The sequence below is a fragment of the Lissotriton vulgaris genome, chromosome 5, assembly GCF_964263255.1.
Source record: "Lissotriton vulgaris chromosome 5, aLisVul1.2, whole genome shotgun sequence".
NCBI classification, from domain to species: Eukaryota; Metazoa; Chordata; class Amphibia; order Caudata; family Salamandridae; genus Lissotriton; species Lissotriton vulgaris.
In genome coordinates this window covers 1142049534-1142066649 of record NC_141693.1, presented here as the reverse complement: position 1 = coordinate 1142066649, position 17116 = coordinate 1142049534, and the positions used below count along the sequence as shown (strand labels likewise).

General features: G+C 44.0%; 1 protein-coding gene and 1 pseudogene across 4 annotated transcripts in view; both read right to left on the bottom strand.

Moving 5' to 3' along the window:
- Positions 1–17116, bottom strand: part of TRUB1 (TruB pseudouridine synthase family member 1) — a 184453-nt gene that overhangs the window by 103111 nt on the left and 64226 nt on the right. The window lies entirely within an intron of this gene.
- LOC147712114 (F-box/WD repeat-containing protein 4 pseudogene) lies at positions 2022–16828 on the bottom strand (annotated as a pseudogene).

Sequence of the window (17116 nt, the reverse complement as noted above, 5' to 3'; positions counted from 1 at the left end):
TGTAGCCACATATTTGCACAAGCTCAGACCACTATGCCATACCAATACTTACAACCTATTATTATATTAGCACGATAAAACCTACTCCAACCACAGAGGCGGTAGTCGAGTGTAGCGCTCGCAGACATGCTTGCGTCACCTGGCAGCGTGCACCACCATCTGAACGCAGCACTATCCGGTGAGGTTAAAAAAAATGGTCATTTGAGGCTTGGAACCAGAATAAAATATATGCAAAACAAACCGGAAGTATTATTTTTCTCTGGAAGAGCGTGTGCTTCCAATCTTGGCTACTCATGCCTGCAACGCCAAAAATGCCATTATTTGCGCTGAATCGATTTAATTAAACTGGACTCAATCAAGTATACGAGTCACTTGCAGAAAACAGTAAGTTTAGCATGGGATTCAAGAAGTGCAGAGGGGGACAGGAGAGGGGAACGGGATCCTATTAGGCAATATTTACCCTTGTTACAGCGTCCATTCTCATAATAAAAACTCCAGTTCGTAATTTCCTATTGTATCTGATCGGGGAGGGCATGGGAATATTATGCTGTTTTACTAGGCGGAAGTTTACATGCTTGTGTGATGAAAATAAGGGAATGCAGCTGCGTCATGCAAAGGTATCGACCACACTAGTGTTTTGTTACAAGGAACAAATGCTTTCTTCCTGGATAACAAAAACAAACAAGCGCTCGCCAGGATTTTTGCATCTCGCTTTCACTTTAAAGTGGAAGCGAGATGCAAAAATAAACACGCGGCAGAGCTGGTCTTTATGGGGCCATGTGTTTGAAACACATGGCCCCATAAAGATAAGAAAAATTTCACGACGCACGGAAGGCAGACAAGCCCGTCCAAGTGGTCCATCTCAAAAAGGGAAAAGTATACATCACAAAAAGCTCTTTTCCAATGGCTGGCCACCGTTTAGCACAAACGGTGACGCCGGCCAATGGAAAAGAGGGGTGGGGCTTAAAGCCCTTGACTGAAACTACTCAAAATCATAAAATCTCGCCGAGCGAGCTGTGAATGTGGGCAGCAACGCTAGCCGAGACCTAAAAAGAACAAGCATTTACAATGCAATGGTCTCGGCATTATTAAAGGTAGGCATAGCTCATGATTTCTTTTTTTTTTAAATCTTAAATAAATGGCATTGTCATTTACATTGCCAATAGCTTAATAGTTAAATAAATGGAATTGTCATTTACAATGCCAATATGTTAATCGCTCGCAAATGCATGACCTATTGCATTTACACCCAACCAGAGCCACACACAAAGTCACCCACACAGAGCCCCACACACACACACAGAGCCACACACAGAGCTCCACGCACACACAGAGCCCCACACACACACAGAGCCACACACACACACACACAGAGCCACACGCACACACACACCCAGAGCCACACGCGCACACACACACCCAGAGCCACACGCACACACACACACACCCAGATCACACACGCACACACACACACACACCCAGAGCCACACGCACACACACACCCAGAGCCACACACACACACACACACCCAGAGCCACACACACAAACCCAGAGCCACACCCACCCAGAGCCACACCCACCCACCCACCCAGAGCCAGACACACACAGAGCCACACACCCAGATCACACACACACACCCAGAGCCACACACACACACCCAGAGCCACACCCACACCCACACCCACACAGAGCCACACACATGCACACACACACCCAGGGACACACACACACACACACACACACACACACACACCCCCAGAGCCACACACACACACCCAGAGCCACACACACACACACACCCAGAGCCACACACACACACACCCAGAGCACCACACACCCAGAGCACCACACACACACCCAGAGCACATCTACTTACAGTGCCTCTACTCATGCTTCTCTCTGTATACCCTTGCCCCTCACACTCTTGCTATCTCTCCTTGCTCCTCACTCTTTAATAGAGTCTGATGAGCACAAAGTTTCCAGTTTACAAAGAAAAAAATGGCTTGCGCTCTCCTGCCAAATAAAACAGATGACGATTGCAACTGTGTGACGTAAAATATTGACAAGATAAAAAAAGTTACCCTCATCACAGCATTACTAAATTTTAAGAAAATAACTGAGGAATCATCTACATGATACATTTCACAGAAGACCCTCTTCTTTACAAACTTGATTGGCTACGTAATATACCAATGAAAAAATTATGATAAAGCAAGCAAACTTCGGCAATGCTTTTGAAGATCCAGAAATGGATGGGAATGTCACATACAATAATAAAGCTCTTGATTGGATCATAAGGGAACATTCCTTTGATGCAACTGAAAACTGTTAACACTTAATTTTGAGACATATCTCTCCAGGAGAGGCACAAAGCAGATGTAAGGCCAGATCAGGGACTCTTGATTGGGCTTCACCAAATTCTAGAGTAGACACATTTTCTGCCAGATAAAACCAACACAGGCAAATGATGCATTCAGAGTTCTTGTGAATGGCAAAGGATAAAGCATGGTTCATTTCCCGTACCAAAGAGAAAATACACATACAAAGACAGAACAACCTCATCTCCGTTACCATTCTATGTTTATGTAAAAGTCTGAAGGACATACAAAGTTTTAGAGACTGAAAACCTTAGAATTGTGAACTACTACATAGACGAACTTGTCTCTAGACCAATAGATTTATTCTGAATGAAAGCCTCCATGCACCTTTAGCTTTATTGTCTAAATTTTACATACACGATCGCCATAGAAATTTATTTAAAGGTGACTTAAAAGTGATTATATACAATAAATTATAGGTGTTAGATTTCACATAGTAAAAGGCAGATGATCATAAAATCCTAGTTTGATCCGATTTATAAATTTGCTTTCCTACTCATGAAGCCAAGCATCTAGGCATTCCCTGAGATATTCACCCAGCCCATGATTGTAAGCTAGAACTGTAACGCCCACGTGGATCATCCAAGTAACCACTTCATGAGCTGAAAGAGACATTTGTTGTGTGATGATCTTTCCTGTTTATCTTTTGTTTCGTAAGTCAGTGGAACTGAAATCAAGAACGTGGAGAGCAGATGCCAGGGCAGCGTACAGGTGTGTAGTGCTGAAGCGGAGACAGTATACAGTGCTGCTTGTAGGAGATGACAGGGAGAAGGTCTGTAAACATTGTGTTGCTCGCTTGTCCCAGAGCCGCACCACTCCATAGTAGGAAGACCCGCTTGCCATCATTTGGTTTCCATCACTCTGTAAACAGTACATGGCATTGTCACGGCTCCTCCCACTCAATGACACATTTCCTTGTGCTTGAGCGCAGGTCCCAGTACCGGATATACGTGTCGTAACCACACGAGAGTAAGGTGAACGAGGTTTCATAGGAGACATCCAGGACCCCGGCCCGTGGCGGAAGTCTGTGCCCAGACAGCTCATCAGCAGCCCACTTTCAAGGCTCCAGATTCGTTAAGGTGATATATGATCACAACAAGCTGTCCCCATCACAAATGAACTTAACAGTGGGCTGATGGCAATGGACCACACTCTATCATCTGTCTGAATCGTATGCAAACACTGTCCTAATCTTCCCGAGGACAGAGACCACACCTTAGCTGCACGGTCCCTTGAGCCGCTCACAATGACGCCTCCCTGGCAGTCAATGCAATTCACATCCTGCTCATGCACTGTGAACTGTAAACTGATGGTACTGTGGATCTTATGAAGGGCAATCTTTCCATCTCCTCCTCCACTGATGATATGAGAGTTGGCAATAACAAATCGGCACACGTCTTCTCTGTGACCTGAAAACATCGGTAAGGGGCGGCGGTGAAAGCCATTACTATCAGCACGTAGCTGGTAAGACCGGATATCTTCGGCCTGAGAAAGGTATAGTACGTCATCATCTAGCTGGATCCAGGGCATCAAATTGCGTCTCCATTTGAGTGGTGTTTCCTTTAGCCAACGCCCTCTCTTCCAGTTCTGAGACACTTTTAACCTTTCCTTCACTGGTATTCCAGGAGCCGTGTCGGTTCCCTGAACGGTAAAGCCGGTGTTGATACACTCCTAGGCCAGCTTCCTCCACACGGCGTCCCTGCTGGTGACATGATACAGCCTCCTGCTGGTTCGGCCCAGCCGGCCCACAGCCGGCTGTTGGCATTTGTTTTTGTGTTTCTTTGTTGTTTGTGTGCGACTGGCTATGTTGGTCCTACAAGTCTCAATGTAAACAAAAAACTAATTTAGGGTTTCCAGATAGTGCCCCCAGCCCATTCATCAAACCCCGACCAAGCCGCCACCAACCTCACCCTTTGGCTATCCAACAGCGCCGACATCCTAGCACCACTGAAAAAATGCCAAATCAAACTTGGCAGCAAGAAGGCCTCTTGGTTCAACGATGACCTTAAGAAATCCAAGAAACTCTGCCGCTCCTTTGAGAAGGCCTGGAAAAAAGACCCAACCACCAGCACCAAGGACGCCTTCAAAAACGCCACCCGCATACACCATCAACTGATCCGAAAGGCCAAGAAAACCGCCTTCAAGGAACGACTAGATAACAATGCCCACAACAGCAAGGAACTTTTCAACATCGTCAAGGATTTTACCAATCCCTCGGCCAACTCTAACGACATCACCCCCTCTCAAGCCCTCTGCGACTCCCTAGCCTCATTCTTCCACAACAAAATTGCAGACATCCACAACAGCTTCGACAACCAACCCGGAGACCAACCCACCCAACCATCTGCTGGACCTCCACCCCCCTCAAACATCCTTAATGACTGGAACACAATCTCCACTGAGGACACCATCCGCCTGATGAACTCCATCCACTCAGGTTCCCCCACAGACCCATGCCCTCACCACATCTTCAACAAAGCAGACTCCATCATAGCACGCACCTCCGAGACGTCATCAACTGCTCCTTCAAATCCGCCACCTTCCCGGAAAGCTGGAAACACGCTGAACTCTGCGCCCTCCTGAAGAAACCCACAGCTGATCCCACCGAACTCAAAAACTACCGCCCTATCTCGCTCCTTCCTTTCCCGGCCAAAGTCATCGAGAAAGCTGTCAACAACCAGCTCGCCGCCTTCCTCGAAGCCAACAAATCCCTCGACTCCTCACAGTCCGGCTTCCGAGCAAAACACAGCACTGAGACCGCCCTCATCGCAGCAACAGACGACATTCGAACCCTACTGGACAATGGAGATATAGTCGCCCTCATCCTCCTCGACCTCTCCGCAGCCTTTGACACAGTCTGCCATAGCACCCTTCTACAGCGACTCAGAAATATCGGAATCCAAGGAAAAGCACTGAAATGGATCACCTCGTTCCTCACCGGAAGAACCCAGAAAGTCCGCCTCCCACCATTCAAGTCAGAAGCCACTGAAGTCATCTGCGGCGTACCACAAGGATCTTCACTCAGCCCCACCCTTTTCAACGTATACATGAGCCCTCTCGCGGCCATCGCCCGCCAACACAACCTAAACATCATCTCCTACGCGGATGACACTCAACTGATCCTATCACTCACCAATGACCCTAGCACCGCCAAAACCAACCTACATGAAGGAATGAAAGAAGTAGCCGAATGGATGAAACACAGCCGTCTGAAACTGAACTCTGATAAAACAGAAGTCCTCATCTTAGGCTCCTCCCCCTCCGCATGGGACGACTCTTGGTGGCCAGAAGCCCTTGGAAAAGCACCCATCCCGACAGACCACGCACGGAACCTGGGCATCATCCTGGATTCCTCACTTTCAATGAACCGACAAGTCAACGCCGTCTCCTCATCCTTCAACATTATTCGCATGCTCAAAAAAACATTTCGTTGGATCCCCACCGAAACTAGGAAAACGGTCACCCACGCACTGATCACGAGCCGCCTGGACTACGGAAACACCCTATACGCCGGGACTACCGCTAAACTCCAGAAAAAACTCCAACGAATCCAAAACGCCTCTGCAAGGCTCATATTAGACATCCCGCGTAAAGAACATATCTCTGGTCACCTGAAAAACCTCCACTGGCTTCCCGTCAATAAGAGGATCACTTTCCGGCTCCTAACCCACGCACACAAAGCACTCTACGAAATCGGACCAGAATGCCTCAACACACGACTGTCCTTCTACACCCCCTCCCGCCAGCTTCGATCTTCCAACCAAGCCCTTGCCACTGTACCTCGCATCAACAAGACCACCATGGGAGGCAGATCCTTCTCCTACCTGGCAGCTAAAACCTGGAACTCTCTTCCCACTTACCTTCGCCTTACCCAGAACCACCTAGCATTCAGAAAGCAACTTAAAACGTGGATATTTGACAAGTAACTCCCCACCCCTTCTTAAGCGCCTTGAGACGCTCTGGGTATGTAGTGCGCTATATAAATCCTTTGACTTGACTTGACTTGACTTGACTTGACATTTTCAGCGGGGCCAAGAGGGTTTATATTTCTGCCAAGATTTTTTTGTTTTACAGTTGTTAGTCTGTTTAATGTTGTGTGTAGCCATGTTTTATTTTAACTTAGGGTTCAATATTATCGGTGGAAGAAGGAGAGCTGGGATTTATTGAGTTCAGATTGATCTGCTTCCATTGTTATTTTAAAGGTTTTTATCTTAATGCCAATAATGCAGCACATGTTCACCAAAGGTTTAATGCTAGTGGTGCCTGCTGTGGAAAATATTTGTTAAAGGAAGATGGGTTTTCTGAAGTCTCTTAACAATTATGGAGCAGATGACGAGGTTATTGGCAGTTAGCTCCAGAGCTTGGGAGCTTAAACAGAGAAACTACAACTACTTACTCTTTTTGTAGGTCGAACTTGGGCAGCGCATGCGCTGCTCTGTGAGACATGCTCTTTTCAGGTGTGGAATACAACGTCTGCCAATTTTCTGCCCATCTTTTCAATTGGCTCCTGTTACTGTCCTTTTGAAATGGTTGCTTTTGATTAATAAATAGGCTTAGTAGTCCCTCCTTTGTACCACCTTGTCTGCATTTGTAACCTTCCATGAGAACTGGACTCTTTACTTGTGTTGTTAAACACTCTGCTTATCGAAGCCATGAGTACTATTTTCTTTAATGATCTAACACTATTTCGCCCACAACGTGCTTTCCTACAAGGCAGCATGCTGCCTGCTTTTATATTGTTAATAGTAATGTGTTTATTTAATTTACAGCAAGGTCCGCATTAACTATAGCACCCATGCTTATTTATTAATTTAATTTACAGTACAGTTCGCTTTTACTATAGCGACTACTCTTTATTTAATTTACAGCGCGGTCTGCTTTCAGTTTAGCATCTGCGCTACATAACTTTTCTTTATTTCGGCTTCTTTGGTGAAAGCGTACCCTACTGCGCTTTCACTTTAATGTTGCCCGTGTCCCTTTCTTTAGATGCGGCTCACTGTAACCTGAATACGGCGAGCAGCATCTAAAGAAAGGGGCAAGGCCACCATTAAAGTGGTTTCACATTTGCGAGAGTTTGAGCTATTGGCATTATAAATAACAATGCCTTTTATGTGTGTGTTGCTTTAAAAGTCACATAAATAATAGGCATTGTCATTTACAATGCCAATATCTTAAGCTCTCGCAAATGTGAGACCTATTGCACTGAAAATGCTTGTTAGATTTGTGTATAACCAAAAGGTTGGCTATATAATTAATGCAAGGCTCCAGAAGGAAGATATAGTTCAGGATATCTGCCCATAAACACAGAAGGTCCATCAGAAAGTTGTATACAAAATACATTCCCTTTGGGGCAGCCAGAGCAAAGAATGCAACAGAATACATTTATAGCTAAAACTACCTACGCTGTTTACCAAGCAGGCTGTTGAGCCACCCGTAGGCATCCCAGAACTGGCTGAGAAAGAGAACATCTACAAGAGGTATCACCAAGAATATTAATTCTTAAAAAGTCAGGTCTTAAGGGATTTATGGGATTTCATTGACTCAGATGCATTTATGTGGATAATCCAGCAGACACAAATATAGAAAATGAAATAGTCCAGCAAAGAGCCAATGATTATCAAGATTGCCCACATTTTCACCACTGAGTAACGGAGGACTGCCCTCAATTTCTTCTAATGAAACGCATAAAAACTGGCGCAGAAACAGTCAGGATAGCTACCACAGGCTGAATTGCCTAAAATGTATTTTTAAGGCAGACTCTCTTTATATGATCTCTCTATATCCTAGAGCGTCTCACTTATGGAGGTAATTTCTAGGCCAACCAGTATTATTCAAAGAAATCTTTAAACTGAAGCTCAGAGCTAGGATACTTTGGGTGGGAATAGAATTTAGCATTATAGATCTTCTTGTGATTGCATTAATACAAACAAATTCTTCACCTCAACTTTAGTCTGTTGATTATGTGATGGACATATTTCCAGAAATATTTTCCTAACTCTAAAGCCAAGCCTTTGTTGAAATGATGGACATGTTTTAATAATTTAATAAATCAATGACAAATCTTTATCACCCTGTAGAGTTATTTCTGCATTAACAATCTCACTTCACGTTTTCTGAAGTGTGATACCGTCATTATCTCAACCAGAGCTGAAAACAATTGTCACATTTCAACCCACAGTATCAGCAGTGCTTGAAACTAACCAGCAAAGAAGGGAAGGTCATTTGTCATAGGATATTTTGACTCTTTAATTGTTCAACAAAATGATTATCACTAATCTTCACTTGTCAAAAATAGCTTTTTGTAATTGTAACAAATGAAGGGTGCAATAAGGAAAGAATTATTGGCAGAAGTTACATTGGAATAACATTTATTCCTCAAATTCGAGTTTTTTTCAGGATTGCCTAGTACTGTTAAACCTTCATAGATGTGTTTAGATTATTCACAAAATGTAACCATTATAAATTAACTAGACTCCAAAATTTTGAACGTAGTCTTTGAATACAGATGTGGAAGGAGAACTAGCTACTTTCCTTCAGTAACATTCCTTCTGGTGGGTAGTCTATCAGCAGATTCCTACTTTTTGGATATCTCCCCACACACCAGAATGAATCTGAAAAATGTCAAAAACACTGCTCACACAGGAGGTGGTGCTGTGCAGCTCCTCCTTGACTTCTTTCTGCCCCAGAAATTATGATGGCCTGCACATAAGCACCATTCTGGTTCATCAACGAGTTTCTTTCTTGATTTGTCCGCACCCTTGGACACTGAGCCCGACAATAATAGGCAGTACGAGAACGCAAACCTCTAAATTGGGACCTGTTTTAGACAGAACAAGACCATTCCAAAGAACAGGGATGAGGACAGTGGAAAGGAATCAGCAGTTAGAAATAAGGTAGTGTCCAACCCAATGGCCTCTTTCAAGTCATATATATTTATGGTCATCATCATTGTGACAGGGTGAAAACTCGCTCTCATCTCTGTTGTCATCGCAAAAGGTTTGTTGACTGTGATAAAAGTCTGAACAGAAAAGTTGTTGGGGCACTGCCTTAATGCTCCAAGGCAGTGGCATGGTTCTGTCTCAGTCCGATTGTACAGGGATATTAGTCGGTTACAGTGTCTGGACGTGACCTCATTCAGGGCAGAGGTGAAATCAGCTCAGAGTCCTAAAGAAGGATCTTTCTCCGGGTCAAGCGTCAATAACATGTGGACTGGGATTGAGTTTAGTGCCGATTGGAAGAAATCCAAAACTAGTTCAGGAGGTATAGATGGTGCTGAGGGTGGACTAACCTGTGTGGCATTAACCCGACCGTAGGCCTTCGAGGATCATTGGTGCATCAGAGGGAGCGAGAGTGTGGCAAAAGTAAGCAACATAGCATCCATCTTTAAATGCCTCTATCTGTTGCGATGTCGCCAATGGTCTTGGACACTGAAGTGCATTGGAATCAGCTGCGGAATCGACTCAGAGGTAGAGGACTGGGAACGAGACCGAAAGTCACACAGACATCCTCATGATTTCTTTGAGCTAACAGTGGCAGGCTCGGACCAATACGATTTAACCTTCTTGTGCTTCCTCTTCTATTTACCAGAAGACTTGGACTGTGATGTAGTCCTAATGCAGGAATGGGTCTGTACCTTCAAACGCGAGCGGGACTTTCAGTGCTGTTCAGCGATGTACATCTTTGCTGTACATTCTCAGATCACCTTCAGATTCACAATGTTCACAGGACTTGGAGTCATACCCCGAACGCAAAGACCAGGGGCACAACTCATGGGAATCGGTCACAGACATTTGTTTGCAACAGTCCCTAACAAAGTTTAAATCCTGCACTCTTAGGATGGGACATAGTCCCCAACAAATGGGAAAAAGTAGTCTACAGAGAAAACTCGTCACTGTTGAGGAAAAAGTTGGTAGTGAGCTCCAGATTCATGTACAAAGTGAAGGGGAAAAAAAAGAACTGACGTCGACGTACAGGGGTTGAGTTTATATGCGGTGCCATCATCACTCCCAGGAAAGAATGAAGTCAACGTGGCGCCACCAACTGTGATAGGTGCATGCTGTTGAAAACATGCTGATTAAGTCTGGCGTCTGGGGAGACTAAAGGAATCTGTGGTTAGAAACAGGCATCAGAAGTGAAGTGACAATGAACTGCTAGTAAATCAAACTTTGCCTGGTTTCTAGAGTAGCCAGAAATTTGCCTTTCATCAGTAGTTCACGGAATGGCACCATGTAATAGTAAGTCATCTTCATATATTGCAAGTTATGCATTTGAAAAAAGACTTCTCATTGATGCTATTTTTTAACGTTCTCTGCTACTGGCTCCATGTAAAATTAAAATAAGCATGATCAGTTAATGTTGTTGTCTAGTCCTACAACACAATTTAAACTAAGTTATTTACAACTATACGCCCTGATATTTTTATTAACTGCTATGACGCATCTAAATTAACCAATGGCATGGTGTTTATCCAGGGCGACTACATTTATTTATTTCCCCAATTGTTTATTATGCAACTAAGTGTATGACTGCTTTGTGACATAATCCATTCCTTGCTGGACAACTTGTACATTTCAATTAAATTGTGTTTCTAGCTCAAACAGGTTGCAACGATTTATATGTAATACACTGTAGCTTGTGAGAAATTTCTAAAGTTAACGGATTGCCTTGGACTTCGTTTTTGGGGATATTGGAACATGGGAACTGCACTATGATGATGCTTAATATCCTCATACAGTGGATTAAAGCAGCACTTGTCTATAGCAGAAACCCCACTTATTTAAACGTAATTTAAATGGAGTCGTTAGAATGAGTCTTATTTGGCCATTACACACTATTTATACTATGCGAATTCATGCATACATCACTGTTATACACGCACAAGTTATTTAAAGAGGACGTTCATAGTTTAAAAAGAATTCAAACACTTTCAATCCATTATTAAGCATAATAAATGCTACAGCGATGCTCTAAACAGCTGTCTCTGGAAGGAAATGGATGTTTGCTTTTACATGGCCTACGGTTTAACTCTTAAACTGAGTTCGAGAAAACCGGTTTTAAAAACATCTAGTATGTGCAGAATAAAAAACACCCACCTTTTATTACGTCACGTGTGTACACATAGTTTTGTCTTCTTTTGAGACATCATAGTATGTGTTCAGATAAGAAAGAAACTAATGAATATAATGGTAGTCCTGTGCTTCAAAGCATGATGTAACAATCACTTGTGAAAAACATATGGAAAAGTATCTGCTTAATTTGTAGATTAATTTGAATGATCCTTCGTATTTCCTACAGCACGTGCATCCCTTTTGCATCCACTTACAATGACTAAACAGCTAGGTAACAATGGCCTAGAATCTGTCATGCGATTTGAATCTAATGTGATTTTATGTCGACAATACTGGCCAGAGTAAGCAGGGCTGAAATGACCCACTAAACAAAAATTAACTGGTAAAACACTGGCAAAAATGTCAGAAAATTTGCACTGAACGTGTCCAAAAACGTACTGAGTTGCTTGCAGTGAACCGAAGCTCCAATCCTCCTTTTATTATTTATTGCAGGTAACAGTAAGATTAAGTCACCTGGAGTTGTTGGCCACCTTTAGTAAAGCGTCTTTACTGTTGCAGTATCAATAAGTAGGCATCTAGCAGTGGGTACAGTGTGCTAAGAGTCCTACCCTGAGCCTGGTGTCTTCTTCCCCTTGCTATGCCGTCACCCTATCAGTACAGTACACGCAACAGCGAAATAAACCAGGAGGCACCAGTCACCAACAGACAAAGGTAAGTTAGAAGTGTGGTGTCCCCATGCCACATACCAGTGCCTAACAGCCAAAAGCACTGGGAATTGTTGGGAAAGGACGGTTTCAAAGAAAAAGGAATGTTCTTGGAGACCTTCTCCTCTCTGAGTCTGTGAGTGAGAAAACGTACATGGTAATCACTACTTACCAAACAGTGTTTTTACAAATGTACAAACCTTGAAGAAAATAGCTATTTTCTAATCTATAAGAGCGTTAACCTTTTCGGTTATGGTCCCTCGATTCTGAAAGATCAGTTGTGGGGTACTAACATATCCTATAGTAAGATACTCACCAACAGGTACCATCTGTGGCATGCTTCATCATCGGATCCTCACCCACAACACCAAGGGCTCGATTACGATGCCGGTCGGAGTTGCCTACGACCGATACCGTCACGATGTCGGGGCCGACCGACCTCCGGTTGGCCGTCCCGACACCGCAATAACAATGCGACCTCACATGGTGCAGTCGCATACTCCCATTTTTCTACGGCAGATTGTGCTGTGGCCGTAAACCGGCCGTAGCATAAGCTCCCAAAGAGAAATGGGAGGCCTCACGGTGCCTACCAAACGGTGCAGGGATTTTCAGGGGGCACTATAGGTGCCCTCTTGGCCCCCAACCAGATGCCGCAGGGAGAAGGGGGACCCGCTAGGGGCCCTCAAAGTTGCTTTCCGACAGGCTTTCCATGTCCGAAAGCCTGGCATGCAAAGCCTGTCGGAAACCAGCACTATAATCCCCACGGCAGAAACGCAGTCGTATGGGATTACGTTGCGGTCTCCGACTGGCTGATGGGGTCCTGGAGCCCTTTGGAATCCACTTGGAATGACCGGCCGGTTTCACTTTCAAACGCCTAGATTATAATTAGGCGGTCGGAATTGAAACCGAGATGTGAGTCGGAAAGCCTCCAATCTAGGGTCAGAGGCTTTCCGAATCACATCGTAATAAGACCCTTAGTGTGAGTGGGTGAGCTCAACGTGGTTTCTAAATGGAGCTCTTAACTAAGAATAAGGGATAGTTTGAGCAAATACAAATTGCCTTCCGGATCCTAACTCCATTTACTTTGAGGTCCTTCAGCAAGGTTAAAAACAGAAGGAGGTTTCCAGGAGGTAATGACCCGTAAAATCAATGAGTCAACATGTTTCAGCCTTCTGTATGCCATTCAGGATCAGCAGGCTTTCTTCAGGATCAAAGTCCATATTTAATCCCAACACAATATAGTTGGCATTACCAACACTTTGACAACACCTTAACAGTTTTTTAAGGCATACAAGAAGAAGCATGCATGCATGCATTATACAGACCATAATGGGCCTTTTCCTCTGTATAATCTATACAGTGTATATTAATTCGGCATCATAGGGCAGTGGGGCAGGCCATACCTGTAGTAACACATTCGTAGTTAAGAGCTTCGCTTACAAACCAGGTTGAGTCCACCCACTCACACTAGGTGTAGTGAGTGAGGATCAGATGATGAAGCATGCCACAGATGGTACCTATGGGTGAGGATCCTATTTTAATATCTAAGATATGCTAGAATCCCACTAAATTACCTAGGCGAAGAGCATACAAATGTCCAAAAATGTGTTAAGGCCTCCCAACTGATCTTTTGGAATAGAGGGATCACAACAGAAAAGGTTAAGCCTCCTATCTGGAGTTACTTGTCTGAATCTGGGATGCTAAGTGTTCCCTTTCACTGCTCCTCACTCCCCCTAGGTGTTATATATAATCTTAAAAAGCTTCCAACAAAGAGGAAGGAGTCTCATTTCCTCATCAATGCGGGCTATCACAAGACTCTTCCCAGCCTACTCATCCTTTGGGTGAGGTAGAGATGAAGAAGACCCTTGCGAAAAGGAGCTTCATTTGAGATTTCACACTTGTTTCCTTCTAAGTATTTGAGTAGGAGTGGCCAACTTTTTTCTAAAAGAACTATTTTTTAAATTTGTCCTTTAATACAGTACAACAAAAATATATGCGTGTGAAAGAGCATTGGCAGTAAGATAACATACAGTTGGCACTGTGATACAATGTCCAGAGCTGGTGTCAGATATGTGCCAGCAGTTGTAAGCAATCATCAAATGGACATTATACAGGTCTGTCAATACCTCCTCCTTGAAAGTCTCCACATCAGGTAAGAAATCCATGTGAAGCATCAGTGTCTGGCTCAGCCCCACTAAGAGTAGTCAACATTTCCTGCCAATTTCGGGAGGGTCTCGTCCATTCCACCATAGACATACGGATCTCTTTTGAAACAGCCAGTCTCCGTCATCCCACCTCACAGTCCCAGGGGAGGTTCTGATGCTGGAGTCAATGTGTCAATATCATCCTCTTGGCCAAAAACAGCAACAGGGCTACAAATGTTTAACAGTCAAGGATGCAGGCCCAGCATGAAAAGTTTATGGACATAGGTAACCATGTTTCCCAACACACTCTTGAAGGAGTCTGTTACCAGTTTCCAATATTCCCCATAATCAGGCACAACTGTATCAGATTGAGAAAAACGGATCCATCATAAAGGTACCCAGTACATTCTTGCAGGCTGGTGGGATATATTTTGTTCTTTAATTTTGGGGTAAGAAAGCCAATGCAGAATTTCAAACTGAGTGATGGAGAATCTCACATTGCTGGATACTTTTTTTATGGTAAATTAATATTTTATTCTATTCCATGTCTGAGTTGCACCGAAAAATGTCTCTGCCTAGACAGGGTGGTTCAGCGTACAATGTGGATTGGGTGCCTCATGAATATTTGAATCCCAGTTTGCAGTTGGTGGTAACAGTCAATGTGGTCAACCAGGTGGTCACCTAGACAATCCTTCCCAGGTCAGTCGGTCAGCCATTGATATTCAAGTAGGAATTGACCAGTCTCAACAGCAAATCAATACCTAGCTTCCTTCAACAACAAAAAAATGTCTTTATTGTATCAGTTCCCTAGTTTGCGACAACCTCCTTCTACCCATAACGCACATTTACTTCATGTCTCCGTTTGTGGAAGTGGGGAAGTACCCCTCAAGGGAAAATTTTCAGTACTTGCTAAACTACCCAGTACCATATCAAAGAAATAAATAACAGCAGATGGAGACCACACACCCTATTCATTTTGGAGAGAGAGGAGGGGTCCAAGTCACTCTCCGGGTAACACATTGCTAGCAATAACCGCTCTTGGTTAGGCATCTTCTCCAACCACACTGGGAGGAGCTGCAGCAGTGAGGCCCAATACCTGCATTCCATATCATGGAGGGCCTAGCCCCCTTGTTCATACAGAACTTTAAGTGTAGCAAACAAGATTGGAGTGAGATAAGGCCCAGCTTAGATTGACCAGCATGGTATTAATTCATCTAAATGTTGATTTGGATACCAAGCACATCACTGACTGAAAGACACATGCACCTGGAGACTATTGGCATGTTTACTAGGGCTAAATGACAATGAAAGTTGCATTCGAAAGGGAAAAGATTGATTCATACCTTGGAGGGCCCTATCTATATTTTGTTTAATATCGATTTGCAAACAATAGGTAAAATGTAAGCCCAAGTATTTCAGGGACTAGGGTTGCCATATCTGTCTCAGGGAGCAGTTTTCCCCTAGATATATGGTGTGATTTGGGCCAATCGGTCCGCAACTAGAAATACTCCCTAATTCATCTAATGTCCTAAGCTTGTGCGTACTAAGGCACTCTCTATATCCCTTGTATAGATAAGAGTATTGTCCGCATACAATGAGCTTCATGTATCCTGTCCCCCACTCTGATGCTGCAGTCTACTTTGTCTGTTCTCATTATATTGGCTAGTGGCTCCAGAACTAGGGTGATAAGGAGAGATGAGAGGGGACAGAGGACAGCCTTGCCTCATGTCCAGCCCAGATCCTTTTCCAGTTTAGACCTTCGCTACCAGAGAGGGTATATAGTTGCCTACTCAGCCCAATGTGAATTAAATGACATTCAATCCCATAGTATCAAATGCTTTTTCTATGCCAGGAGAGGCAATTGTGTATTCCTTTTCAAGGAAGTACTTTCTGTTGGCAAGCCTGCATATGTTGACTATCGAGCTCTTACATGGTATGAATCCAAATTACATGCCATGGCCATGATTACTAGTGCTCCTCATGCCATGGTTTACTAAGGAGCTTGACGTCTGCGTTGAACATTGATAAAGGCCTGTAGGAACTCAATCCGTGCAATCTTTCTACAGTTTAGGGACCACACCGATCAGGGCCTCCCTCCGCATATAAAACAATAAACCAGATTGTTGGGCCTCATTGCAGACCTTCAGAGGTTTACATAAATGTAGAGTTGATACTCTACCACTACTCGGTTGGTTGTAGGGCAGTGGGAGGTTGGGGGGGTCAGTTCTCAGATTCTTGCCTCCATGCATTTCCACAAGGGCCTCCTCCTGTTCCACCATAGTAAGCAGTGAGTCAATTTCCTCCATCAGGTCCATGGATCTCAGGAGTTGAACCCTGTTGACATATGCTTCAACTGCATGGGGTCTAAGGGTTCAATTTGTGCTAATAAACTCTGGAGATATTTCCAGAACACTTAACTTATAGCCTTGTGCATTGTCTGCAGTGGCCCATTATCAACTGTAACTGCCAGTATATCCTCACTTTGTGTCTCCTTCTTCAGAAGCTATGGCAGCATCCTTCCTGATCTGCCCCATTCTCTGTAAAGTCCTTGGTGATATGACCTATGTGAGCACTTACCCAATCTAGAATGCAATTCCCCCAATTGGTGTTTTTGGTCCATTACCATCTTACAGTTCCCCTGAGTTCATTGGGTCTTCTGACTCACCTCTGCTATTTTCCTCTACCCACCTATGGTCCCGCTCCTAAGAAGGTCTGTCAAACCAATCACTTTTCCAGTGGATGTTGCCCCAACCACCATCATTACTTCTTCTCATTCACTGGGTCACATCTGTGTCGATCCCCAGTTAGTGGCCAAGTATTTC